Here is a 27,743-nt window from a genome sequence, read left to right as displayed (position 1 = left end):
ATGGCTCGGAGGACTGTCTAGGTATATTTAACCCTGCAGATCATTCCAACATGCTTCTTTAAAAGAAGATCATATTGTTTTTCCTGCTTTCCATTTTTGAAAGGCTATGCTTTGGCCACAGGGTACTCTACATATCTGGCTGCAAATAGACTGCTTGGAGCCAAGCAATGCGGTGCCTTGACTAATTTCAGCATTCACTTAAGCTAAATTATTTATGATACTCTCTGCACAGGCCTTTCTCTGTTGTTGTTGTTTTAATGTTGTAATCTCAGCCAGAATAAAAGGATAATTTGCATGAGTTTTCAGCTACTGCAGTAGCTCACACATGGCTCTGAAGACTGAAGCCAACTACAATATATTCAAAGTTTGAACTGAGTGGCCAGAAAAGGGAAATTTTGATGTGCCAGTAAATCATGTCCCTAATGGTGAGGAAGCTTAACATTTTTACATAAGCAGCTGAAACAACATCAGAAACAGTTTCCAATGATACAGTTATTCACGTGTATCAAAAGCTCATCACCTTTGCTGCAATAACATAAATCAGGAGGATGTTAAGCTGAGAACAGTCTATTTTCACCTCCAAGCTGGTATTACGAGTCCAAGTTGATCGCCAGCAGAGCGTGGCTCCATCGTTGCGAGAATGCAAAAGGCTGCACAGACAGAGGGAAGAAATACAACGGTGTTTTTAAGGAGCCTTCTAGTTTCCAGCAGGCACAAGGCACGGGAGATAAGAAACCAAATAAAAGTTACAAGGGAATGCGAAGCAGAGAGGTACCCCCCGTTTCACTGGCTGGTGGCTTGCCAAAGAAAACAACAGAAGTGGGGATTAGAGCTTGCGACGTGCGCATTAGAGCAGGACTACCTGTTCCCTGCCTTTTCTCCCCTGAAAAGCTGCCATGTGAGGAGAAACATTCCTTTTATTATTTATGGGGACAGCCACTCTTGTTTATTATGCTCATGTTACTATGCTGCATGCCAAGTACAAGCCCTCTTTTTCATAGAGAGGTTTTTCTTTGTACAGAGGGGAAAAAAAGAAAAGAAAAAAAAAACCCTGTTTGCAGGATTAGTGAGGAAATTAAAGCCGGGTAGAGAAAGGAGGTCTTTCTACAGAGCCGTTATTCTGCTTCGAAAGGCAGTAGGAGCAGAGTACTGCAGTGCCCCGACACCGTTGTGCTCCGAGGGATTAGCAGGAGGAGATCCGCCTCGGGAGCGTTCCTGCTTGCCCCAGCACTGCTCAGGCATCCACGTCCCTTAACAGCCCAAGGAGTGGAGAACTTGTAGTGGAAGAAAGATTAAACAAGCGATAATCTGAACATCAGTAGTTGTGCAGCTTGTAGGAGATGGGTATTTTTCCCCCTCTGGGTTTGGAAGAACATTGATAGGAAGGAAAGAAAAACAAGTTCATTTCTACCACCCCACCCCACCCCACCCCCCTTTTTTTTTTTTTTTTGCAAGGCAGCTGAAGGACAGCTGACCTATTTTCTGAGTTCTGCAGCACAGGAGGCTCCCCAGCACCTGATCACTTCTTTGTGCCTGTCCCCTGAAGCATGTTTAATACTCAAAGGCTTGGCCCTGGTCAGTGATTGCAAAGGAGGAAACCCTCGGCTGCTCTTGGACTGCAGCCTTTGTACTGAATGCGGGCAAGGATTTGAAACAATCTGCCGAATACAAAACATATCCCAAGGCAGAGGGAAGGGAAACCAGGCAACAGCTCTTTCTGTGGTAGATGGCAGTGGATTTATCGCCTGGCAGTTCACAAACTGCCTACAGCTGGGCGAAATTGCTAGTTCAATTCTCCCATGTTTAATGTGATTACTGGTACTAGTTCATAGGCTCAATTTCATTCCCTTGAATTCCTCTCCACTAACAAAACCAAAACAATCGAACAGAAAAAAGCGCAATAAAATTTTTTTCCAAAAATACAGAAAACAAAATGCATTTTTCAAAGCAGGAACCTTCACTCATTCTGCCTTCAGAAGAGATTTTTTTTTTTTCTTTTTAACCAAATTATACACAGAAAGAGCTTATTCTGGAAAATGAATATGCCATGTTGTATGGAAGGAAAAGAACTCTTTTTTCTTTCCCACTGGTGTTTTTAAAAAAGATGCTGACCAATGCCACTTGAGTGTATAATCTAGGAATTAAATATTTGGATGTGGGAGAAAGCAGAAAGACAATAGATTTGCAGGGGCCACGTGAAAACCTGACTCAGCTGGATGGTGAGAGGGTACAGCTCTACCCAGCTAGAAGAGAGGGATAAGTATGAATCTCCAGACTTCAGCATTGTAGCTCCCACACAGAGGCTTGGTTCTGCCAGGAGGGGATAAGAGAGTGAACACATTAAAAGAACAAAAAGACTCCTATCTCACACGTCATTTTTCAGATTTTATCCTTAACATACAGGCTATAGCAACTTAGTTCCGTTTCAGAAACCGCTTGTTGCTTCACGATGGCCTTACAACAAGATGCTGAGCAAACACTTCCCTGTTTATCAGCAACACAAATACCGTGTGACAACAGCAATACTTCAGGTAGACCCTTTTTCTCTTTATCTGCATGATCTGAGTTACAGGACAATTGCCAACAGCTAAAAGAAACATACCATAACAAAATGTATTCCAACAAATTGCATTTTTGATGGTATGAGGCTGCTAATATAAACACCATAAGCAAACTATAGGTTTAAGATACAAATTTACCCTTGCTTGCAGTAAGTTGCTGAGCTTACTTGGATTTCATTCTTAATACAGCATTAGTAGTTGTTGCAAATAATGTATTTAATACCTTCCCAAGGCAAGTATCTCCAGATTATTGACTCAAAAAGAATGGTAACTTTCCATGCTCTTTCAGACTTGCCTTGATGAATTTTGCAGATATGGTTCTTTCATGGACCGAACATGGATGTTTTATTTTTCATTTTTCTTGTAAAGACACAGAAATCATGGCTACGTTATAAACAAAACATTCGATATATGGCAGTGCAATAGTCCCTGTCTTATCCTCTGAGTCCACTGCAGAATACAGTTTTGCTTGCTGATTTTATTACCTGGTAAATATATCTTCTCTGCCACTGAGACTGTCTGTTTAACTTAATTTACATCTGCTCTGCAACTGCTACAGTATTTAAGCATTTATAATCATGCTTGCCAATGATTGTCTCAGTGTCTCTAATTTGTTAATTAACATTTATTGCATATCTGATCATATGTTACTTATTGTTGGCTTAATTTACGTTGAATAAGCCTTAAACAGTTCTTACAAGTTATTATCAGTTTAGCTTGTTACAGGATTAACATTATGCCATTGTTGACATAAAACTACAGTTAATAATTCACTTCATTCCCTTCATCCTTGCCACCATGGCAGACACAGAGTTATTCTCCTGCTGTTGGTAGCCCTGACTGCACAGCCCTGCCCAAGCCAGACATTATCTGGCAGGTTTAGAGATGAATTATGTTCCAGAGCTCTCTTTTGCATCATCATCTTCATCTTCTTTCATCCCCCCTCTGTCCTTACCTAATCAATGTCAAACCAAGTCCATTCGCTTCAAGGGAATTACTTTTATTTATAGCGGGAGATGGCTGGGCTTAGTGAGCTCTACTCTCCTGCTGCATCCTGACAGGCATGTCTCACTCCAGTGCCCTAGCAGCCTCAGTTTCTTTACTCCTTCATTTTGTGCTACTTCAGGCTTCCTCCCTTCATTGCTGGTTCAGGTGCTAGCAGCCAAGCCCTCCCAGTCCTGCCCAGCATGTCTTTTATGGCAAAGCCACTGATCCCCTCCCTGCTACTCAGATGTGAACATTTCCACCTGCATTCCTTCCACTCAACAACTTCATGTTTTAGCCACTGTCTGTAGCCTTTTAATACCTTTGTCCCAGCCTCTGTCTATTTATAAAAACCACAGATTTAATTTCTGGTGTACTATCTGAGATTATTTCCCCTCCGAGTGACTAGACCTTCTCACACAGAAGGAGCGGGTAAGCAAGGAAATCCCTTCTCCCAGCCTCAGTGGACCCGGCGTCTTCCCTCCTTTCCGTAAATTTCATCAGTCCTCTCTCATGCCCTCCACGCTCTCAAAATAATGCAACACCACACACTTCTGTCCTTCTCAAAACCCTCTTGAACCCTTCCAGATTTTACCCACTGCCATAACTGGTTATCTAGCTCCAATCTTTTTTCTGTGTTTGGGCTTCAAATCCAGGTGAGTTTTCGTCTTCACAAACCCCTTCCCTTATCAAGGGCCCTGTGCTCCCCTTTTAGTGACACCTACAGAGGCCCTTGGTGGGGACAAAAAGCACCCAGGCTCCCAGCACGGTGGCTGTACCTTGTCCTGCCTGCCTAGGGCCCTGTCCCTGGAGAGGGGGTGACATGCTGTGGGGCGGCCATCAAACCCAGCACCTGCAGCTGCCAGGCCCCAAACTGCGTGCCCAGCTGGGCTGCTGGGGAGCTGCTCGCACGCCCGAGACCTGCAGTCTGAAGGCATCGGATAAGCCTTCTCCAGAATCCTGATAGTGGCCATTTCTGGAGGATAAACAAAAGCCTTTATTTTGTCTGAGGAATGCCCCTTCATCTTCTAAGAAGGATGGATATACTGGTGTCCACATCATGCAGATATGAATCCCCGAAACCGTCTTTGCCTGCAGTTCTTCAAAATCCTCCCTAGTTGTGTTTGCTCACAACACATACCCCAAAGGCTGGACATGATTTTATTGTATCGTTCTTCCTGGCTCCAGGTCGGTTGACTGTGTGCTGGGAGTGTAAAGTCTTGGTGGGAGAAATGGTATCAACTCGTCTGTTTGTAAATCATGCTGCAAAGTGTAGTTATGATCGTCGTGGGGAGGCTCTGGGCACCACTACAGTACTAATAAATGGTCGGTAATAATAAAAATAAAGGAATAAACTAAAAACAAATAGCAGCAGCAGGAGCTGGCAAGAGCCAAGAGACTTGAATGTTTTCTTTCCTTTGACTTTTTATTAAAGTTAGTCAAAAATTTGTATAGGAGAAGTCTTTTCCAATAGAAAATGCCTCTTTTTTCCCCAGAGTGAAAAGTCACCAACAGAAACACAGAAGTTTCTACAACACCATAGTCAAATTTACTCAATCCACAGATATGTTCATTTTACTGAAACAATCATTTTAGGCAAATGCAAACATTTGATAGGAATTCAAAGAGGTTTCTTTGAAAATGTTTAATAAAAATGATGGAAATCCTGAAGAGACTGCAAAAATTAATAATTTTGAATACTGTCACACAGATCCAGTTGCACAATCTCTGCTAAAAATTGTAACCTATTTGAATATATTGAATACATCAGTGTGTGCGCATGTATTCTTATACGTGTATAAATACATACAAATACCTATACGTGCTTAACAGTTTCATGGCTTCAGAAAAATGCCATGACCCTCTCAGGCGCCGACATTTACTGCCCTTGCTGTGATGGAAAGTATCTGGAAAGACAGTAGGTGCTGGGCACTCACACTATGGCTATCAAGGGGTATACAGAGCCTAAATGGGTTGTTATTTGTCAGAAGTTCATCTGTCCTGTAATGAAAATAGGAAATGCTTTGTGATGTTGAAACAAAGGCTAGTGGTTTTTCACTCTGTTTCTGAAAGTGCCTCAGTCTCCTCAGCCAAGGAGCTTTTCTTGCAGCAAACCCCTGTGAGGGCCACCCAGCAGCCAGTCTCTGCTCTGTTGGAGTGGTACTTTTGCTCCTGAAGTGCAATAGATCGCTGGCTTTAAAAAGCTTCACATTCCCACCTTGAGTGGAGCAATAACTTTTCCTTGTTATAAATAATGTCATTGTAATTTGGGTGTAAATTAAGGACCCTGATGATTAGTTTCTAATATTTGTTCTGCATCCCCAAAGAAAAAAAGAACCTGCTAAGGAAAACAGGTACCAATGAATCACTCTTCTGTTGACTGAATGAGGTTACCCTTATTTCTAAAGACTTTAAAAAACATGACCTGTGCTTCTGTGTTTAATTTTCTTATTCCTGACACTTCTGGCCAACTTAATGCAATGTTAAGGCCTTTGGAAAACTTAGTTCTTACAAATAATGTTCACTTTCTGATTGCATTGTGGAGCGTTAGCTCACATAACTGGTGCAAGCTTGGACAGAATGGGTATCTGTACCAGTCTGTCTGATCCAGCATCCTATTTCTTATCATGTACCCTGCCTGGAGACAGAGCAGAAGTATTATGGACAGGGTGATCCTTTCTCTGATACACCTTTCCGGCAATCAGCAGGTAGGGGATTTCCAGAGCAGGAGATAGCATCTGGATTGTTGCATTAATAGGTCTTGATTAGGCTATTCCCTATGAATTGCCTAAGATTTTCTTATGAATTAATTTATTCCTTTGGCTGCTGTGGCATCCTGTGGAGATGAATTCCACAGCATAATCATGCTCTGTGTGCATTGATTTCAACCTGATGCCTGATCATTCTTTCAGGTGATGCCTAGCTTTTCTGGTATAAGACATAATGAATAAGTGCTTCCTATGTATCTTGTCCCCTGCCGCCTTTGTTTTATAGCTATCACATCTCCTCACAAGTATCCCTTTTTTCAGGCTAAAAAATTGCAACCTCTTTAGTTTCCCCTCACATTCCATACCTCTGAGCATCCCGTCTCTTCTCTCATTTGACCAGCTCTTTCTGAGACAGCGGAACAGAACTGCCTGCAATAACCACAGTGTAGGTGGATGATAAATTTACACAGTGAAACAATGCTGTTTTCCGTTTCACTCTCCTTTCCTTTCTTAGAGACTTTTTGACACTTTCTGAGTCTAATGCAACCATTTTCAGTGAATTGGCCACAGTGCCTCCAAGGTCCCCTTCCTAAGCAGCAGTAAGTAAGTACCCAGCTTTCTGTATAGGTAGCTTGGTTTCTCTTGTTCCCTGCGTCCCCTGGTTTGTATTTCTCACCACTGAATTTCATTTGCCACTTTATCATCATCTTTCAGTGTGCTCTGTACAGGAAAGAGTTAATCCTGAATACGGGGAATGGGAGAAAACAAATATTGCATGCATTTCTGATGTACGCATGCATGCATGCATCTTGTCTTCTAATGATTTCTCACTCTGTTTGAACAATGTATTCCCCCCTTGCTAACAAAGCTACTCTGATCTCTCACTGGCATCCCCAAATCAGAAGGAATTGCTTTGTTTTGTAGTACAATAGACTGCATAGCATATTACAAACTCTAATATGAACACCTTGCTGTTTATTCTGTCTGGGAAGTAACCTATTGTTAGAATATCTGTACTGATCTTTTATTGATAGGACAGAAAATGTCTAGCACATTCTGATTAACATGGCTTAGTTAAGTTTTCCATCTGAAACAGGTAAGACTTGGACATGTGATCATAGCCAAATAATGTACAATTTTTAGCATCATCTTAGAGTTATGAGATCTATATAATGATGAACTGCTTTTTATTCTGTATTTTTAAAACTTTAGTGTTGGATAGCTGTTCCATGCAATGTCAAACAAGAACAGTAATAATTTATTCATTGGGAAGTGACCAGTTGAACTACTGGGTGTGGACTTCACCCCATTTGAATGCTTTCCCCGCAGGCTAACGTCAGCACGTAAATCTCAGAGCACCCTTAGGTGACTACTTCAGCTTGTGTCTGAGCCTTGTTTGGAAGGTCTTCTCCAGAAGAATCCCACATGACCAATTTTCTGTTGCCAGTTATACATTGTTAGATCATAGAATCATAGAATCATTTAGGTTGGAAAAGACCTTTAAGATCATCCAGTCCAACCATTGACCTACACTACCAAGTCTACTCTAAGCCAATCAAGGGTAGACTAGACTAAAATAAGATATACCATGTTTTCTACCAAAGCACTCTTCCTAGTTTTATTCTGTCCTTACCTTTTCTTTGAGTGTCCCTATGGGATAACTTAACTCTTTTTCAGAATTCTTCACACCAAGAAAAAAGCTACTAAAGTGAAAAAGTAAACATTAGATTTGTAACAAGAAGACATAGACCAAGGCAGTAAAACCAAAACCCCAACCAAAATTAAGAGTAAAATTCTAGTAAAGAATAAAATTCAGTTAAGCAAACTGTTTCCTAATTAATTTCCTTCTTTTATTAGAGCACAAATGCAACAGATCTTCAAATCTGATGGATCTTTGGGAATTCTTGTGGCTGAAGGACTTTCCTGGCATGAACTTGTACCTCTGTGCTAGGTGTGTTACCTCCCTGGCTCCTTCACCACATACCCCTTTAGAGCTGTGCTACTTCCCTAATACCCATCTGCAACACCTGCACTGCTACAGTGAAATTATACATTTAACCCCTCAGTTACACCTCTTGCCTTACATCTGGTTTTTGACCCTTGTAGAGGATAAGGCTCCTGTGAGGGAAGAAGTGTGATCTCAGTAGCTAGTACTTAAGAATTTGGGGAACATATGAACATGATATGGAAAACTGGTTTCAAAAGCCATCCCCCTCTTTATTACACATTATTAACATACAAATGAAATATTAAAAAAAAACCAAACCAAACCAACCCAGAACTGGTGACCATGGATACCTGCAAGCTGAGCTGATGCAGGGCAACCCCCAGAGCTGGAGGTGTATGCAAAGTGTCAGTGTCTGAGGGCTGGGATCCCCTGGTTTTGGGGAAATCCCTCCTGCAGGCACAGACTAGATCCTCCTTAGCAGCTAGCAAGCAGCAGAGATGATCTTTTGCTTAGGGAAACCAGGTTGCCACATATTCTAAACATATATTTTAAAAAGGGCTTTTTAAGGCTATACCCTCATTTTTTAATAGTTAAAGCATAAGACTAAGGGATAGGACCTAATTATCATAATTATTATGTGATGATGCACGGCTTAGTTTCTTGTAACCATTTCTTTGAACAGGAACCTCTGAGACTGTTTTTGAAGGACTTTCTCATTGGGTAATTTGTCAGATCAGGTTATCTCAGAGACTTTGAACTCAAAAAAAGTTACACATAAAAGAAAAGCTAAGTTTCACAGCCACAATTATGCTACACGGGACCTAGAGGAAACCCAGGCCAAAGGCAGCAGCACAGCATGGAGGAAGCCACCCCGCTCCAGGGCAGACAAACCCTGAGCAGTGTGAATTTGAGCTGGTCTTTACCACTTGGCAGTGGAATTATAACGTGGAATTATGGTTATTACACTCTTTGTACATAATAAGAACATATGTTTTGTGTCTTTACAGCCTTTGAGGAAAGGATCTCAAAGCCATTGATGAACACCGAGTTTCCAGGGAGCCGAAGTGAAATTCCTGTTAAGAGTTTTGGAGATGAATGAAACAATGTGCTGTAAGTTTGAAGTACTCATTCATCATCACACAAGTTCTTTAGCACCAGAAGCCCAAACCCCAGAAGCCTTTCTGATGCTTGGTAAGCTCATAATAAATGTTATGAGATGACAAAGGGTTCCCGAGGCAGGGGCTGGGAGCTGATAAGGCAAGAGTTGCATTCCAGCATCCTATCTCATGTGTACTTCAATCTGATCACTGGGCAGCATTCTTTCCAGTGAAAGGAATAAAGTGGGAATTTCCTTCTCTCCTTCCTTCTGGAGGGCTGGGCTCCATTTCTGGGTGGAGTGTGAGGGCTTACCTTATCAGGAGAAATTCCCGTGCGGCACAGACCAACAAACAGTTTGGGTGTATTCGACTTCCAACCTAAACGATTCTATGATTCTATGTGCATTCGCATGCTGTGGAGAAAGGAAGAGCTGGCGCAAGGTGCACTACTCCGCAATATCTTGGGGACAGATAATACTGTAATGACAACGTGATCAAGCCTGAATAGTCTGGGAGCTTTAATGGGTTGTAATGGAGCTCTCCCGTTGGGACGACGTGGTGACAGAGGTTGCATGGTCTGCATAGTTCAGAGCATTCCTCAGTACCTCAGCCTGTGCCAGGCAAACAAGGCAAGTTTTAAACCCTCTGGAAAGTCCTTCCCATGTCAAAGTGACCGTCCAGTGTTTTCCGCTCTGTTGTTTGAATGCAGGAAGGCATGGCGGCTCCTGCTGATAGCAGGAATAAGTCTTGGCCTTATGAAGAATTGCTTTTCTCGGAGCTGTCAGGAAATCCTAGCAAAGGCATCAGCAGCGTGGCACCCTGGAAAGGCCTGAGGCAAAGGATGTGCTGCTGCTAATCTGTTCAGACATTGCCAGCCCCTCACAGTGCAGGAGATGCTGGGGGCCGAGTGTCTCAGGACATCAGTAAGAGGACAGGAAGGCTCTCACCAGCCGAAGCACAGCCCGTGGCCGTGGGGACCTGTGGCCAGTACCGCTGCATCTACACGCTGCCTTGTCATAGAATCATAGAATCGTTTAGGTTGGAAAAGACCTTTAAGATCATCCAGTCCAACCATTAACCTGCACTACCAAGTCCACACTAAACCAATCAAGGGTAGACTAGACTAAACCATGTCCCAGAGTACCACGTCTACATGTTTTTTGAACACTTCCAGGGATGGTGATTCCACCACCTCTCTGGGCAGCCTCTTCCAATGCTTGACTACCCTTTCCATGAAGAAATTTTCCCTAATATCCAATCTAAACCTCCCCTGGCACAGCTTGAACCCATTTCCTCTCATCCTATTGCTAACTACTCGGGAAAAGAGACCAACACGCACCTCACTACCACCTCCTTTCAGGTAGTTGTAGAGAGCAATAAGGTCTCCCCTCAGCCTCCTCTTCTCCCGACTAAACAACCCCAGTTCCCTCAGCCGCTCCTCATAAGGCCTGTGCTCCAGACCCTTCACCAGCTTCGTTGCCCTTCTCTGAACACGGTCCAGCACCTCAATGTCTTTCTTGTATTGAGGGGCCCAAAACTGGACACAGTATTCCAGGTGCGGCCTCACCAGTGCTGAGTACAGGGGGACAATCACTTCCCTGCTCCTGCTGGCCACACTATTCCTGATAGAAGTCAGGATGCTGTCGGCCTTCTTGGCCACCTGGGCACACTGCTGGCTCATGTTCAGCCGGCTGTTGACCAACACCCCTAGGTACCTGGGTGAGTTTGGTTAGCAGCTATGGCATTAGTGTTATAGGCACCTGCCTGGTTCATCTGGCACCCTTGTTGACAGTGTCCTCAGGAGGAATAAGGAAATAAAGGCACCTTGAAGCTTTACTTCTCCTTTTCCCCTCAGAGGTGAAGCCCTGCAAGATCCAAATATCTGCTGGCAGGGCAGTCTGGGGAAGCTTCTCTCACAGCTATGGTTGCTATATATGCCCTGGGGATGCCCAAAGGATTTCAGTCTCCCTCTGGCTCCTTTAATAAACATTACTTCCAATGCAAACAATTTAAAAGAAAAATTTTTGGAGTGCAGGCTCAGCTTACTGAGGAGGAACAATACGTTCAAATGGAAGGGGAGTTCTGGGACGCACTCGGCATGCAGTGGATCCAGCTGGTTTGGTTGATCTCACTCTAGCCATAATCTACAAGAGCTTTTGCTCAGCTGGGAGGAAAGTCTCCTGCTTGAAGCTCTGTTCCAGCTCCTTTTCAGGGCCAAGCCCCTGCCTGCATCACACCACACTGCAGAGTCACTTACATCTGCCCATCATGCATCTAAATAAGTCCCTGTATCAGCTCCTGTGTCCCAGTCAGAAAGGAATGATGTTTTGATGTAATGAATGCATAAGATTTACTCCTCTGTGTGGACTTTTTGTCAGTTCATCTCTGCGGGGGTAGGGGGAAGACACAACTAACTCCTCATCTGTATTTGAGACTATGCAAAGATTGGACTTGATTTCAGCAGGAGCCTGTGGGCTCGTGTAACACTGATAATAAATCATTAGGCACATTGGGAAGGGCAAATAACAGCAGTTTTTCTTTCAGGTTGTAGAGTGGTATCTGTCAGCCAGGTAGCATCTTTTCCAAATGTAGAGCATTTTGTCTACAGGTGGGATGCTCTACAAAGAGGGACAGCTGCATATGCCTAATACCTTTTGCAAAAGTCTCCAATATCATCTGTTAAAAAGCGTCTGGAAAATCCACCTTAAAAAAAACACACCAATGAAATGGCCTGCCAAGCTGCAGCTTCCCGATCCTTCCATTATAAAGAAATTTGCTTATGGTGCAATTTATGGAGGCTCCATATTCCAGCAAAAATACATCAAGTGGTATCAGGTTACCAGAATCAGTCCTAAAGCAACTGTTTCCTAGAGGGGGAGGAAAAAAAAAAAAAAGCAGCAGCAGCTTGCTTCACATTCAGTAAGTCGTTGTGACACAGCTCTCGGGGAAGTAACAGGAACATGAGAAATGAGTTTTTTTCTTTTTTTTTTTTTTTTTCCCTTATGAAAACCTAATATGGTAGCTAAAAGCAGAGGAAACACCCACTTTTCAAAACTGAACCATAATCAATTTTCCAGCAAGGACAGTGTCTCCAGACAACAGTCTATCTGCTATAACAAAACAACAACAATACCCCTCCCTCTTCTTTGAGAAATTTCCTGGAAAAAACCATTGTTATCTCTAAATCTTCAAATGCTGCAAACTCCCTTGTTTTGGGGGTTTGATGGTCAAAATGCTTTGACCCCCTTACTGGGGTCAAAGAGGCTTCCTGAAAGATGTAATACTACAACCTCCCACTCACTACAGATAAGGTTGTGTTCCATCTTCCAGCAGAAACTCACGTTTCAAATACATGATTTGAAATAAAAATAAAGAAAGGGTTTTCATCTTTGCTGAACTGCTTAGGTTTTTCTGTAAGGGAAGCAAATATTAGCAGAAGCCAATGCAGCTGCTACAGAGTTGTTTTGTTTTGTTTCTTTTTTTTTTTTAAAGAAGCTACATAGATGCATGAAACAAAACTAAACCACATGTTCAATCAGTAGGAGTTAGAATAATTTCTCTAGAATCCACAATAATACATTCATCAGCTGAAAACACCAATTTTTATACAGGGATTTTTTCTTTACTTTTCCCCACTTATCTGGAGCAGAAACAGCAAGCACAGAAGGAAACTTGAGCCCAGACAGTTCCATATTTCAGAGGCTAACCTGACTACTAGAAGAGCACTTTTACACAAAGTGGAAGTGACCTATTTAATGACTGTGACTCATTTTCCTCTTTCTTTAGGCTGGTAGTTAGCTGCCGTGCCCCTATTCCCCTCATCCCCAGTGGAAGGGATCTTGTTTTGCTGAGCATATGTGTGTAACTTTAACTGTGAAGCATTGCAAAACGTGCTCTGGAGACGAGGGTGAGCCTGAGGTACCTGGATTTACATAAAACTTCAGCTTTACAGGAGTCTTATTTTGGCAAGCAGTAACCCTGTAGTTACACAGCTGGGTATTATATTGTCTTACACGGTAAATCCAGGCAGGCACGTGCTTGTTTTAAAAAATTAGATCTGCAGAAGATACTGGCTTGTCTACTTTCTCAGCTGATGTGATCACCTGCTCCCATTGCTTGACTTCTCGAGCGGTAAGAACAAGGTGATCCTGAAGAGGTGACTCCCATGTGAGGTATTTTGCTTACATACTGGCAACAGCAGTTTTAGAGCTGATGTTGCATTATGAGTCTGGATAAATGCGAGTACAAGTGTGACACTGAGTATTTGATCTTTTAAGTTTCTTTTTGGAAAATGTGAACAAGGCTGCATCTTGCTTGTCCTATCCAAGCTTGCCTGTGACTTTTATTCATGAGCTCCTAAACATGCCATTTAGTTTCAGGGCACTTCATAGTAATCCTCTCATGAATAGTCGCTATGCATGCAGAGGAAGAGATTAAAAACCAAATGGTTGACTCATGCCAGTCAAAGGACTGGCACGCTGCAGACTCATTATGGAATAGCTCTCTGAGTTTCCTACGCGCATACCTGCCGTGTGACGCTGCCCTTTCTGGGACTCCAACCTGCCGCTGTGACTAGCAGCTGGGTACCGTGCTCTCCCCTCACACCCAGACCTTCCTGCCGGTATGAACTACCAGGAAACCACCATCTCCCTGGCCTGACCAGGCCTTTGGCTTGCCACCACAGCCACTGGTGGTGTGGTATCTATTCTGGCGAGCTGTACAGCTGCAGATCTGTTATTGCTAGCGGACTCAGAGGTGGGCCTGGCTCTCCTTTGCACGGCTGTCTGTAGCTCAGAGTGGAATGACCAAAATATCTGCACCATTCTCTATGCACACAGTCCTTTTAAAAGCAAAAGAAAAGAAACATATTTGTATAGTTTTCTCTCTCTGTCCATCTGGGAACCATTGCTTTAAATAGGTACTGTTAGACTCTTTCGTAGTTTAGTTTCACAATTCCAGATTAAAACTAGGTAAGAGCCAAAACTGGGGGCTAGAACAGCCTTATGACAGCCAGTGGCATTACATGGTGTTAAACTGAATGAACTAAGTCTTTGAAAAACATCTGTATGCCTCTTGCAGTTTTCCATTAAAAAGAAAAAGTGCCTGTGAGCAAAGCTACTTTCTTATGTTAACGTATATTTACCAGATAATTTTTTTCCTACACGCGACTTACCTTACTAGGAGAGTCTATGAACAATATAGATTGAAATTTCTTACGGTATTTACAATATTACTATAAAACAACATCTTATCATACGGTAAAATCATCTGTCCATTTCAGTTTCTCTTTCTGCCAGTGATTGATGCTTCTCTACCTCTTGTAGCTTTTCTTACCTTGTCTCCTACAGCCCTCTCTGAAGATCTTTGTTATTCTGTCCTTCTCTGACAACCACAGCAATCTCCTCTATGGGCCAGTTCTTCCAATCATGCCATGCACAATTTATATGGTTTTAAGCATTAAAGCTAAAGAAAATAAACAACAAAGAAACCAACCCTAAAAACTTGGCCAGAGACTCTCTTTACATGGTGTTCTTTCACCACATATGTTCAGTGCCAAGCTGGTCTTAAAATAAATTTCCTTTGACAGTTTATATCCTCCAACCTCCCCACCCTGCCCCCCGCCAGATAGTTTCCCTCTTATCAGCCTCCTTCATTTTTCAGGTGAGGTTTTTTTAGGTACTGTATAATCTAAGAATCCAACTAAATAGCAATCAAATTAAGATACTTCATCACTGAGTAAAACGTGTAAGGACTCATGCTAAGGATGTGAGGAGAACTCAGCAAGCACAGAGCAGAGACTGGCAAAATGCTCAGAAGAGCAGACACACAACCAAGTTTCGGTGATGGGGTGAAAGGTATTCCCTGGAGTTTCAAAGAAGATCTTCTCAGAGGAGATTTTGTTCCAATACAGAAAGTTCCTGAGCTGCTGAACTGAGGGGAAGCCTGAAAAAAGGACCCTTCCTGCCAGGACATAGTGGGCAAGAAGGAATTCAGTTTCCAAGTGCTTTCATTTCTATTTTGCCTCACTCTAAGTTTTATCTGTTTTAAAAGCTATGGGATCTAGTTTCTGTTAAAATAAAACTTGGGTTTGAGTTTAGACGCTCTTTTGCAGTCTTGGGAGTGCCCAACTGAAGAAAAAAGTTTGGCAGATCTGCCTCAACATTCTAGTCAACATGGAGTCCCATCACCCCACCTTAGGTTGTGAAGAACACAGCCATTTCAGTAGGCCGTAGCAAGAAATAAGCATTTTTAAATGCTTTGTCAAAGTGCCTTGCAATATGGTGACAGATACCCACGTCCTGCCTTCAAAGATCTGCATGTTATTTTTACTTGGGGAAGACACATTTGTTTTCTCTAGTGAAACAGAACACAGAATCTGTCTCAAAGTTTTCAGAATAACTAAGATTCAACACTGTACAAAGCACACATCAACCTTTTTGTCTGCATTTACTTGCATGACTCTTGCTGATCTTTGCTGTCATATGAGATTTGTATCTTGATTTGTATTACAGTGGGGAATCAGAATAAGCTGCATAGGAAAAAAGGTCATTGGAAGAATGAACAGATGAATCAAATGGCTTATTCAGACAGTTAAAGGAAATAGAAGGGACTGGGTCTTGCAATACCATTTTTGCACAGAAAGGCAAAAGTATGATTACTGTTACTTGATATGCTACACAATTCCTTGGTTTGCAAACAGGGAGTCATTTGTACTGGGCTTATCACCATCATATTTGTGTATCAGACAGACTTTTCTTTTTTAATTGGCAGCAGCATATCCTGTTCAAACAATGGCTGGGAGTCCTCCATTTGCTAACTGAAAAGTATATACCTTTTTAATACATACCCATTAAGGCATAGCATGTTTTATTTTAACATAAAAACCAGAATAATTTAGGCTGGAAGTGACCTCTGGACCACGCCACCTCTGCTGTGCAAAGCAGGGATACCTTTCAGGTTGCTCAAAGCTTCATCTAGTTAATTTGGAAAACCTCAAAGGATGCATTTTATTTCAGTCAGGAGTTCCCTGTTCCCAAGCCAGTCCCCTGCCAGGACTGCTTGTTTCCTTGCCCACTGGGATGGACCATTCTGGTGCTCCAAGGAGACTCTTCTTGAAGATCAAACAAATGTGAGCCTCCTTCACACTGCTCTGTGGCAGCCTCCTGTGATATCCTAAAGAAGATGGAATCTGCTCTGCTAAAGTCCAGGATTATCACCCTGCCTTCCTTTCTTTGCTTGGGAGCTTGAATTTTATCATCTCATGGTCACAGTAGTATCAAATTGTGGTGTAAAGGCAGGTTATCAGGTAAATAGCAGAACAGTCAGAATATCAGCTTATTCAATAGCAAATAGTTTCAAGACAATCCTTTATAATGCAAATATGAAGCTCAGATAAAAATGTTTCTGTGATGTGAGGCCAAAATGAGATGCCAGTGAGAGTGACTAATGTATATATTCCTATTGCTCGTCATTCTAGTTTTTCCTTGCAAGTTTTACCCAGCAATGAAATAGTTAGCAATACTAAACTGTGTACTGCTGCATGACTTAAGCAATTACATGCCATTAAGATGAATGGCAAAAGTTCAGATCTTTGAAGATCTTGCTTCACCTGCCTGTGGACACCTTTGTATTGCTTATCTTTAGCTTATATTTTCAAAACAATCCTTACAGCCATTTGAGGATGTTTACATTATTATATTTATTAAATATTATTAAAATATTAAAGCCAGGGGATAGAGCACAAAGTGGCATCGTCTGCAAGACAGACTCATCTTGTGCTGCCTGTGAGCCAGCTCAAACTGCCCACACAATTTGTATGCTTCTTGGGTCATATACTCCCTTGCTCCTCCCTTCATCTTCTGTATCTTTTTATAATTGCTTTAAGAACCCTTTGTACAAATGGAACAGCAGAAAAGTGACACTTAGAATGGACACGGCATTATCTCACTTGTAAAAATAAACACAGATGCATATATGTATGTGCATGCATGTATGCTTGTATGTGTACACACATTAAAGTTTAGTTTAGTGATCCTTGTTTTTCTGCCTTCCCATTCCTGCCTTGTTGACATCCAGAAAGAAGTTGCCATTAACAATAGTTTGGAAACTAGTGAGCATGAATTTATGAATAGAATTTCATTGCTGTGCTATTTTGTCAGTCATTAGTACTTCATTTTACATGCCATCCATAACATCCCTAAACCAGAATCTGATTGACTGAGTATGTTTTGGCTTTAGCTAATAATAACCATTCTATTTTAGAGACATAAACCATTGCTGCTAAAGTGTGGTCCGAATGAGGAGGTTGTGTTTGAGGAAATCAAGGTCTTGATTTGACCACGGCAGGGAGTTACAGCCAAAACACTTTTAATCTTTTCTTCAGTCTGCCAAACAATATGTCACTGTATTCAGGCAGCCAGGCAAAGAAACCTCTAGAATTTCAAGTTACTTCCAATGCATATACCACATGTAAATCAGAATGCAAATATTATGATACAGTAAATAAAAGCATGAGGAATTCCCAATAGCACAAACATCCTGAAAAATATTGACAGCTCAGCCTTTCATGGTGCCTTTCAAAATGGATGAAAAGCAGTCTGTCAAGAAGCAGCTTAGTAGACCACCAGCTCTTTTTCTGTCTCTCCAGATTGTGGCCTAGATCTTAAAAGTTATTCAGCCACCTGACTCTCATTTGAACAACGCTGGGGGTCTGGGCCTCCGAGTCTTCTGTCAGGGTCATGCAGATCTCTTTAGAGTTCCCTTTACTCGGGGCTTCCTTTTTTTTTTTTTTTTTAATTCTTCATTTCCTATTAGAGTTAATTACTATTATGTTTATCACAGCAGCATTTAGGTTAGTCAGTGCAGGGCGCTACTAAATATACAGATACAGGTTCTCTTCCTTCCCTCATCCAGCCCATGACTAATAGTGCTGCTCCTGCACCCTTCCCAAGTCCCACGGTAGTCATGGATGGATTGAAAGCCCTGACTTTAATGAGGTGTCAGCTGCCCCCACAACCCACCTCTGTCAATGCAATAATCTGGACTGCTTTGCTCCCAGCAGCTCACAAAGTACTTCATCTACATCATCGGCTCTCATCTGCTGCATTACTCACAGTGTAAGCTTTCAAATCTATTATTGTAATATGATCCTTTTAGCAATTGCTATTGCTTTTAAAACCAATTTGTTCCGCACTCAAAGGCCTCTAAGCTCCCATAATATTAGGATTGGTGCCTGCACACTAAACTCTGCTTGCTAACAGAGGTCTCGGAATACTATCTGGTTACACATCAGGCTGGTGCGGAAACAGTGGAAAGAGAAAAGGAGAGAGGCACATTTAAGCTGCACTTACTAGTCTTTCTCCCAGATTTGCAAAATTCCCTCTGTTCTACATTAATGATGAGCAGTTCCCCACATACTTGTGCAGCATAATGGCTGCTCCAAAGTTCGTTCTTATCACAACTCAGTGTAAAATGCTGATCTTGCACAGTAGTTCTGAAAACAGAAGGTAGAAAGCTGTTGGTTTTAAATATTTTTAAATACACTATTACAGTTGTTGTTGGATGAACTAAACAATGAGGGAGGTAAAATAACTCCACTCCCTGAGCACTTTAATCTCATTTAACAGTGCAAGACTTCAGAGGAACGAGGGCATATGCAAAGCCCATCTGTCTATCAACTCTTTTCAAGGTACTCTTGAACCCAGTGGCCAGTTTCAATCATGTTTGAGAGAGAAGCAGCCTCTTAAAACTAATTTAACATTTCACAGAAATCCATGAGGGAAGAGGAAGCGGGGGAAAGAGAGACACCCAAACTAGTGCCCTTCCCAAGGGAAAGGCAGCCATTACCTGTGGCTTTGGTGGGCATGCACCTCTAGCCTTGTTCTTGCACACACAGCCTCTTGCTCACCTACCAGGCAAAAATGGTAGATGCCGAAAATACAACACAATATTTGAGTTGAGGAGCAAGATGAAGTGGAGTTATCACTGTAAGGGAAAATGCTGAGGACATGGGATGAAACAGAGGCTTAAGGGAACCAGAGAAGGAATCATTCTGGGGACATGGAAAGAGCCTAGGGATATTGTTATGAGGAAGCCTTAAGAGACCAAGAAGAAGATGGGATTATTTTGGTGGACACCATAGGAGACAGAGGATGCAGAAACCAGAACTCCCTATTTATGCTTCTTATGGGTCAGTGTGGAGTGTACTAACATGTTACACAAGTCCGGAAATTACTTCTATGAGGTCCAAAGCTTTCAGTAGAAAGGATTCAAAGCTATCACCCATATGACATTTCAATGTCTTAGAAATGGGACTGATTTCCAAAGCTACACCTAAATGTACAACTGTACCTCCATAGAGGCTTGGCCTTGATATTACTTTTAACCAAGTGGCCTGAGCTGCAGTTCTCCACCCCATCATACTGCATTGTCCAACCCAAACTGGTGTGCCTCATTTGCAAACCAGAATCTCTCTAGAAATCTATCTAAGGGTTATTTGCCCTTCTTGATGAGTTTGTGTTTAACAGTGGGCCTTAGAAAGAAGCAGCACAGTGAAAAGGAACAAAAGGGCAATACAAAGGGACTGCTGCTGACAACTTCTCCAGTTCAAGGCCAGCAGTTATCAGCAGACACACATTGGGAAGTAAGTTTGAGTGACAATATGAGGAAACTGGGGGGTTTCCAAGGTCACCCAGGTTATCACCAGTGGCAAGCCCAATGAGTCCTGGCAAAGCTGGTCACCAGCCCACAGAGTGACCATAAGGGTCAACAGTGGCATGGACTAGCAGGCCTGGATGTTGAGCTTTAGCATAAAGGTATCACCTCTGGCTCTGGAGGTTCCTCAGGCACCAGCTGATGAAATTTGGCAGCACAGGCCACTTAGACTCTTCTATAAGTATTGCCTGGAGGCAATATAAGATACTGCACTGGAGGGCTCTTGTTCGGACCCTCTTGGCCATTTTTATGCTACTATAAACCTAAATGCAGGTCCCATTGTCACAGCACCACACAGACCAGTTGCTCCCTAAAGCAAGGTGAGTCAGGAGGTGAAGGGAACCCAGGACCAGCAGGGCCTGACCTCCCCAACCAGGGCCCATCCACAGTATCAGAATGAGGTGAGCAGGACAAACCTGGAGATGATGACCAGAACCAGTCAAGAGTCCAGATCATAAGGCAACACCATAGCGATGAGACAGGTCAGAGGTCAAGCTGGAAATTCAATTTGTAGGTCAGGATTAAGATCAGATCTAGCAATGGCTGGGAAGGTCCACAGCAACAAGGCTGGTCTGAGGTCTAGCCAGGATGTCAACTGCAGGTTGAAGTCTAGATCAACAAGGCCCACAGAGAAACAAAAGTGTGGCCATAGACAGGGACAAACTGAGGAGCAGCACTCCTCCAATACAGCTCAGCCCAGGGCTATCAGTCCCTGGCTGAGCTGAAATGGGCCTTCTGGGCCCATGGGTGTGGGTGGAAGCCCCAGCTGAGGCTGATCAAGGCCATTAAGGCTTGTTAGTGCACTCAGGGGCCTGACATATCCAAACTTGTTAAAGAAGATGGGGGGTGGCTCAAAATGGTGGTATGGGATATTTGAATCTCTTCAGCAGCTACAAAGAGCCTGTGACAATATCCCAGAAACAACTAATACATACTTTATTCTGGCCCAGAGGCTGGTGTGGCTAGGCTAAAAACGTGCACTGAGGATGGCTTGCTGTAGGGGTCGGAGTTGCATTCTCTTGCTCATGCTGTTGTTGTCTTCGCATTTCCCCTGTAAAAACACACCGGGGAAAAACAGGGCTAGCATCTTGTTAGCTTTAAGACTTCCTCATACCCACCTGAATCTTAACTGAGAAAAAAAAAAAAAACGGTCAGCTTCAAAGAGCCAGTGTGCTGAAAACATATACATACAATGTACACATCCACTCACTTTTTATTGAACTTAGATCTGCAAATGTAGAGCTTATGTTAGCCAAAGTAGACAAGCGACTCTTCTTGGGACTGCTTTTCTACTGCAATTAATTTTGGTGTCTACTGAAAGGATAAGAATTATATTAGTACTATGAGAGTGATTATGCCAGCCAGCTGATGATATAGAAGTGACTATGTTAAAGCTTTTTCTAGGCTGATGAGCATTCCCAGTGTGAGCTCCAGAAACACGAGCAAATTCAGGCTGAGCTGAATTGCTGATTCTGTTATTAAAACTGCAGTGCCTCCTTGTCAGCCAAACTTGGTGCTTAGCAGAATGTTCACCATCTGCCCCCTGTGCAATACTCATAAATGTTGCAATCAATATACAATTTGGGATGTATGGGCAACGCTGGAAGGTAAAAATATTCTTTCTTTGCCAGATATATGTTAATTGGTTGTTTCATTTTGCACATATGGGACAGTAAAATGTATTTCTTTTCTTGCCAATAAAGGAACATTTTCCTAACACTCCTTAGTCACATCGTATCTACAAAAGCAGAAGGCTCTGATGTTTCCTGTTGGGTTTATGGTTTACATTACAATTCATACGCAAATGCTTTTTGGCATCTAAATCCTGAGCTAGAAGTATTTTTAAAATTATGTCCTGAAATAGGAACTTCAGAACACTGTGTCGGCATCTGGCAGATATCTCAAGAGTGTCATGAACTGTTACTACTTGAGGAACTTGGCAGGCACTCCATGAGCCCTGTGTACCTTACAAGTGTGTAGGAGTCCACTAACGGCTTAATTGTTGAGCATCTGTATAGCTAGTCTCTGTAATGGGCATATGTCCACCCACCAACCTCAAAAACATGTGGTGGTCTGTGCAGATTTCACAGGATATATCTGAACTCCTGACCAATGAAGGTTGCTCAAACACGAGTGACAGCAACCCACTATTTTATAAAAGCAAGCATTTCCTGAGGGCAAACCTTGAACCACTAATCAGTCTCACTGCTTGAAGAATTTGGCATGTGTGTTTCCATCCCCGTGTGTTTTACAAAATGCTGATATGCATGCTAAGGCTGAAAGCACTTTATAAAGTGTTTGGGATCTCATGTACAATAGTGTTTCCTGGTAGGAGAGCAGAGGGAGCATTGCTGGGGCCCTGGGTGAGAGGCAGTGGTGAAGCCAGCGGGTTCGAGTATGCACATATGGCTGGTGATGACCACTGTTCTAGCCCCAGGCTGGAAAAGATAACCACTCCTGGTAAAAAGGGACCTAGAGGATGTTGGATCTTTTTGTAGGACTTCGCCCCCAACCTAACTGACATTGTAGCCATGCTTTGTGACTGCTCAAGAGCAGTAGCAGCTGTGCTTGTAGACCGAAGTTTGCCTGGAAAGCAGATTTCATATCCATCCAATTAGCTCGGCCTTTGCAGAGGCCTTTTGGTTGTTGTATACGTGATGTCCTTCAGAACATCTCTGGTCTGCAAACATGCTCTTTCTGGACAAACTATTGCTCCTTTAAGAAGACACACACTTCCCTATGGTTAACGACAAGGCAAGACTTTTGCCATTTTTGAGGGTCTTCATGGAAAAAAGTTGCATAAGTCTTCACAAAAATGTTAATATTTTTTCATGGTTTACTTATAATTCTGGCACAGAAACCACATAGCTCCAGCACAAAAAACAATGGCTTTGGCACTGTCTGAGCCATGGAACTAAGGGCTGGAAACCCAGGAGCCCTACTGAGGGGAGCAGCAACACCAGGGACCTAGGAAAGGGAGTGGAGGCAGATCGCCATTTTCAATGTGCATGCCACCATGAAGACAGCTTTTCCCAGATGCCTCAGTGACACTTAATTCCTTCGCCTCCTGTTTTTTAACAGAGCAGAGAAATCCCCCAAACTGGGAAGACTGTGGAGAGAGGTGCAAAGGTCAAAGTAAAGACCATGGAGCAAGTCAGTCCCACAGCCCACCTCCCGCACAGAGCAGGAGAGAAGTAAGAAAACTGGCGTGTCAGAAGAGTAGGGCCCTAGGTGAGAGGCAAGTGCTCCTTTGAGGTCTGTGCCACGTGTGCTTGTTTAAGACACCAGCTTTCCTAGAGCTGAGCGCCTTGTCGGCCCCGTCCTCTCCAACAGGAGCTGGTCTCTGCCCTGGGGCTGTTAAATTTTTACAATGGCTGAAATGAACCAGAATGCTCCTGCTGTCTATCTCTGGGCCTGAGCTGCTGGGACCAGGCAGGAGGACTCGTCCCCCCAAGCCCTTGGCTCCAGTATTTATTGCTTCTTGCCACGCAGTTTGGACAGTTGTAGAATGTGTCGCAAGACAAAACTTTTAACTCTGGCCTTTATTTAATTTGACACTGGGTGAGGCCTTTATTCTACATCTTTCTTTAGTGGATAGAAATGTGCTTGGTCTATATTAATTTTTTGTTCTGTACCAATGGCTGGCATCGATTGGTTTCAGGTTTTTTTCACTATAAATGTTAAAATAAACAAACCAAGGTCCCAAGTGGTGGTCAGGGATTTTGCCAGACCATGGGAAGTAGCGGGCCCCGAGAGGCTCTGAAAACCACCCAGAGAAATACAGTACAGAAGATCTGCACCGAGCAGGGATAATAATCCGTTCCAGAAGCTAGAAAATATTTTCCAGGAGACTTGGCAATTGTGGCTTGAGATGGAGAAAGAGAGAGATGGATAGAGAGAAACTGCCCTTTTTCCAGGAAAAATGGAAAAGTCAGAGAAAAGAAAAGCCCCTGCTATTGCAGGGTACTTAGCTACAAGGAGAGATTCAGTCAGCAGAGGGTTTGCATCTCCGGAGAAGCAGAGACAGTTCTTCGCTCACCTGTAGAGTCCAGACAGGCAAAAGCTGCAGCAAGTCTTTGTTTACAAGAGAGATGACAAATAAAGCTGTTAGATAAGAATTTAAAAACTTAAACTAACCTGTACCAGTCTCTTAGACCCACAAAATGAGGGCTAGAGAGGTCAATAACTCATCTGGTCTGAGCCTCCCAAAGCCAGTTAAGTTTCAGCCCTTGGGATGGGCCATTAGGTTTTGGACAGTCGTTCTCATAAGGAGCCCAATGGCTTGTCTAACAGAAGCTTGTCATTTGGAAAGGCCTGGAGCTTTGACGTGACGATAGCTTGACATGATGAACCAACCACTTTGGCAATTTGTTTTAATGCTTACTCTCACTGTTAAACATTTCTGATTATTTTCTCATTTGAATTTGCCAGGCTTCCGCTTTCAGCTATGGGCTTTTGTAGCACATTCTCTGCTAGATTAAGAGCTCTTTAGTCCATGACATTTTCCGCCAGGAGGGAAACATCCTCTGTAATCGAGTCATTTCTCATTTTTTACAAGTCTTTATTAAACTCAGCAGACTGAGTCCTCCAAGTCTTTGCTATGGCCTTTTCCTCTAGACCTTGCATAATTTATGTGGCTATTTTCTGCACCCACTCCAATATTTCAACAACCTTCTAAAACTGTGGGCATTGAAACAATCTCCCTAATACTGTACACAGTGATAAAAGCACATCCCTGCTCAAACTGGATTGGGGTAGTAAAGTTTTCTGTTTCTTATTCTGAGGTGATTTTTTTCAGTCGCTACCAGGAGCTGACCTGGATTCCAGTCACTAATGAGGTCCCACTCCTTTAGGTGCTTTGCTGGTCTCTCTTGCTCACATGCTCAAAGTCACACTGATCACCTGACTTGGCTTCAAAAGGTCAAACCATCAAGGACCTCTGTGAAGTTTTTACCTCTTTTTACAGAAGACATCAGTCATACATCTCCCACATGAACAGTTCCTTGCCAATGCGGCAAGATTGATTCAGCTGTGACCCACAGCTGATGACTGAGATGTTGTAGTCAAACTACAATCTAACTGCTTGTTGGTTCAGTCTGGTCATATCTAAGCAGCACTGAATAACCTGCTGCATACGGATGGCTGTCTGAAGGGAACCAGCTAATGAGCTCTTTGGAGTGGCTTCAAGCCCTGTGTTAATCCCTTTGGAAGAAACCACACAGACATTGTATATCATTAGTTTCTTACAAGAATGCTATGTTGTAAACCAGTGTAGACTTCTAGTGACTGTGTTCCCATCTAATTTCATTAACAATTCATTTTTCTGCTGCCTAAGATCCCTTGTCAGGCAAACTAAGCTGCAGTGCTGTTGAGTGTGCTGGTGACCTACTGTGACGTTGGCTGAACACTCTGCATTGTTCTACTGTCTTTCTGGTGTTTCAAGGTTCACTAAAAATGAGTATTTCTAGGCCAGGATCTTCTCCATCATGTGTGGGTCTCTTGACTGCAAGTTTTCTAGATCTGCTGATTTTCAAAATATTCATTCTGAGTCAGTGTGGTTTAATATAGTCCTTTTTTATGAGTGGAAAGAAGGCATTCATGCTTGGTAGCTTTCTGGCTTCCAAATACAGATAAGAACAGAGTAAGTCTATCTTTTCTACATGACCGTTGATCATTTCATCATTTTTATCTATCAAGGGGCCATTTTCCTCTTGCATTATTCCTTGCATCAAAGTAGTCATATTGTTGCTTATGACACAAATATGTGCTCCCCATTCTTACCTGTCTTCAACTGCTTTTTACACCTTCCACGTTGCTAAAGCTCCAATTTTTTTTCCTCTCTCTTATTAATGCACAGTTAATTTCACTTGAATATTGCTCCTGATGACTGGAGACAATTTTCTGAGAGACACTAAAATATTCATACGCTCTGAAGTTTTAGCATCTGGGTCATTCTCTAGAAGAATTGATCTCCTTCCATAGGGAATTCGGGCTCTTTTGTGATATGCTCTGAATTTCACTAGATTTGGAAAACTTGAATGAGGGTGAGTGTTGCAACTGTGTGGCTCACTTTAGATCAGCTTTTGGTCCTAGTTTACTTCCTTTTAACTCAAGGTCTCTTTCTCTCTTCAGTTTTACCAAACTACTAAATCAGTTTTATATGACTGTCGAATACATTTGTCTCTAAGTCAATAATCATTAGTCTTCTACCTACTTTTTTCCTCCCAACTCCTCTCAGTTCGAGGAAACTGTTTTTATGAAAATATGTCTACAAGTCGTCAGCAGTGTCTTCCATTTGCCCCTCCTGACTGTCATGCTGCTACAGGCAGGCTACTATCAAGTTTCAGTTCAGTAATTAATTATCTTTATCTAGTATAAAGAAAACCAAAAGATTTACCTCTATGGACACAATACCCTTTTGTTATAAATTCTTTTCAGACAAGGATTATCTTGTGAGGGAATCTTACCTCTTCAGAATTTTTTTAAAAATAAAGCAGTTAATCATATCTGCTCCTCCCCAGCCCTCCCAAAGTCTCCACCTATGGCCTTGTGCTGGAAACAAGAGCAAAATGGGAGGAGGGGTAGAGGCAGACAGACAGAGTAAGGCTGACTGAGAGGTAGACAAATCAGTGAACTTACTTCATGGACACTTTCTCAACCCTAATCTATTTCCACTGTATTAAGCAGTATACTTTACTTTGATCTCTGAAATGCTTCTGCCTCTTTTCTGCTTAATGAGACATAATTAACCAATACTTGTATTCACCCCAAACCCTGTTTATTTGACACTCCGTGTTATTAAAAACTCAAAGCAGTATTGCTTAGACTATTTTCTATTGACAGTATTTCTTCCAGTGCAGAAATCTCTGATACTGCTACAATTAGACACCATGTGGGATGCAGTATTCTGATTATAACCCCCCCGATTTCCCTATGTGTAGGGTTTCTGGTTTTGTTTTTCCTGTAACAAAACATTCTTATCAGAATGGGGAAAGCTTAAAAAAAAGTCACTGTTTACTTGTGTTTGAGTTTTAAGTCCCCATTCTCGAAAGCAGCAGAAATAGAAAATGCTGTTTGATGGCAAGAAATGACAAATGTAGTTAATTAATTTTCTTTGTGTGACTAGACAGAGCTGTTCAGTGATGCCTCTGGCTGAATGGTTTTCTTAGTTTCTGTTGAAATTATACATAAAATTGTCTCCTGTACCTTGCGTATCAATATTTTTCCTACCATGGTGGTGATAGTTAGGGAGTCATTAAACTTGAAAACAGGAACATAAATGGATAAATAAACCTAAGGGATCCCAACCCATAGAGAACTGGTATCCAGGTATTCAGCCAACCTAAACTGAAAATGTTTATGTAAGAAAAGGACTTGTATTTCCTGTTCTGTGCCAGGCCCCTCAGTAATTAATGTTTCAATACAAAACTCTTCATTCACCAACACCATGCACACATTGTGTGAAGCTCTTGCAAAAGTCCTGAGCAGTCCCGAGCTCAGTAACAAGCATAAGCTTGAGTTGTCCGATGCAGGTTTAGCTGGAGCCAGAAGAAGCAGGAGCGGGTAGTAGAAAAGGGAAGGGAGACAGTACAAAACGTACATTTCAGGTACAAAGCAGCTGAGAGTAAAGAGCCTGTAGCAAACCCAAAGTAACAAATAACCTTAAATCCCAGCACAAGATTATCTCCAAAGGAGCGGATTGTGTCCCACACACTTGCTGATTAACTGTTCA

This window comes from Pelecanus crispus, chromosome 3, assembly GCF_030463565.1.
Source record: "Pelecanus crispus isolate bPelCri1 chromosome 3, bPelCri1.pri, whole genome shotgun sequence".
NCBI classification, from domain to species: domain Eukaryota; kingdom Metazoa; phylum Chordata; class Aves; order Pelecaniformes; family Pelecanidae; genus Pelecanus; species Pelecanus crispus.
Note: the sequence above shows the minus strand (reverse complement) of the source record.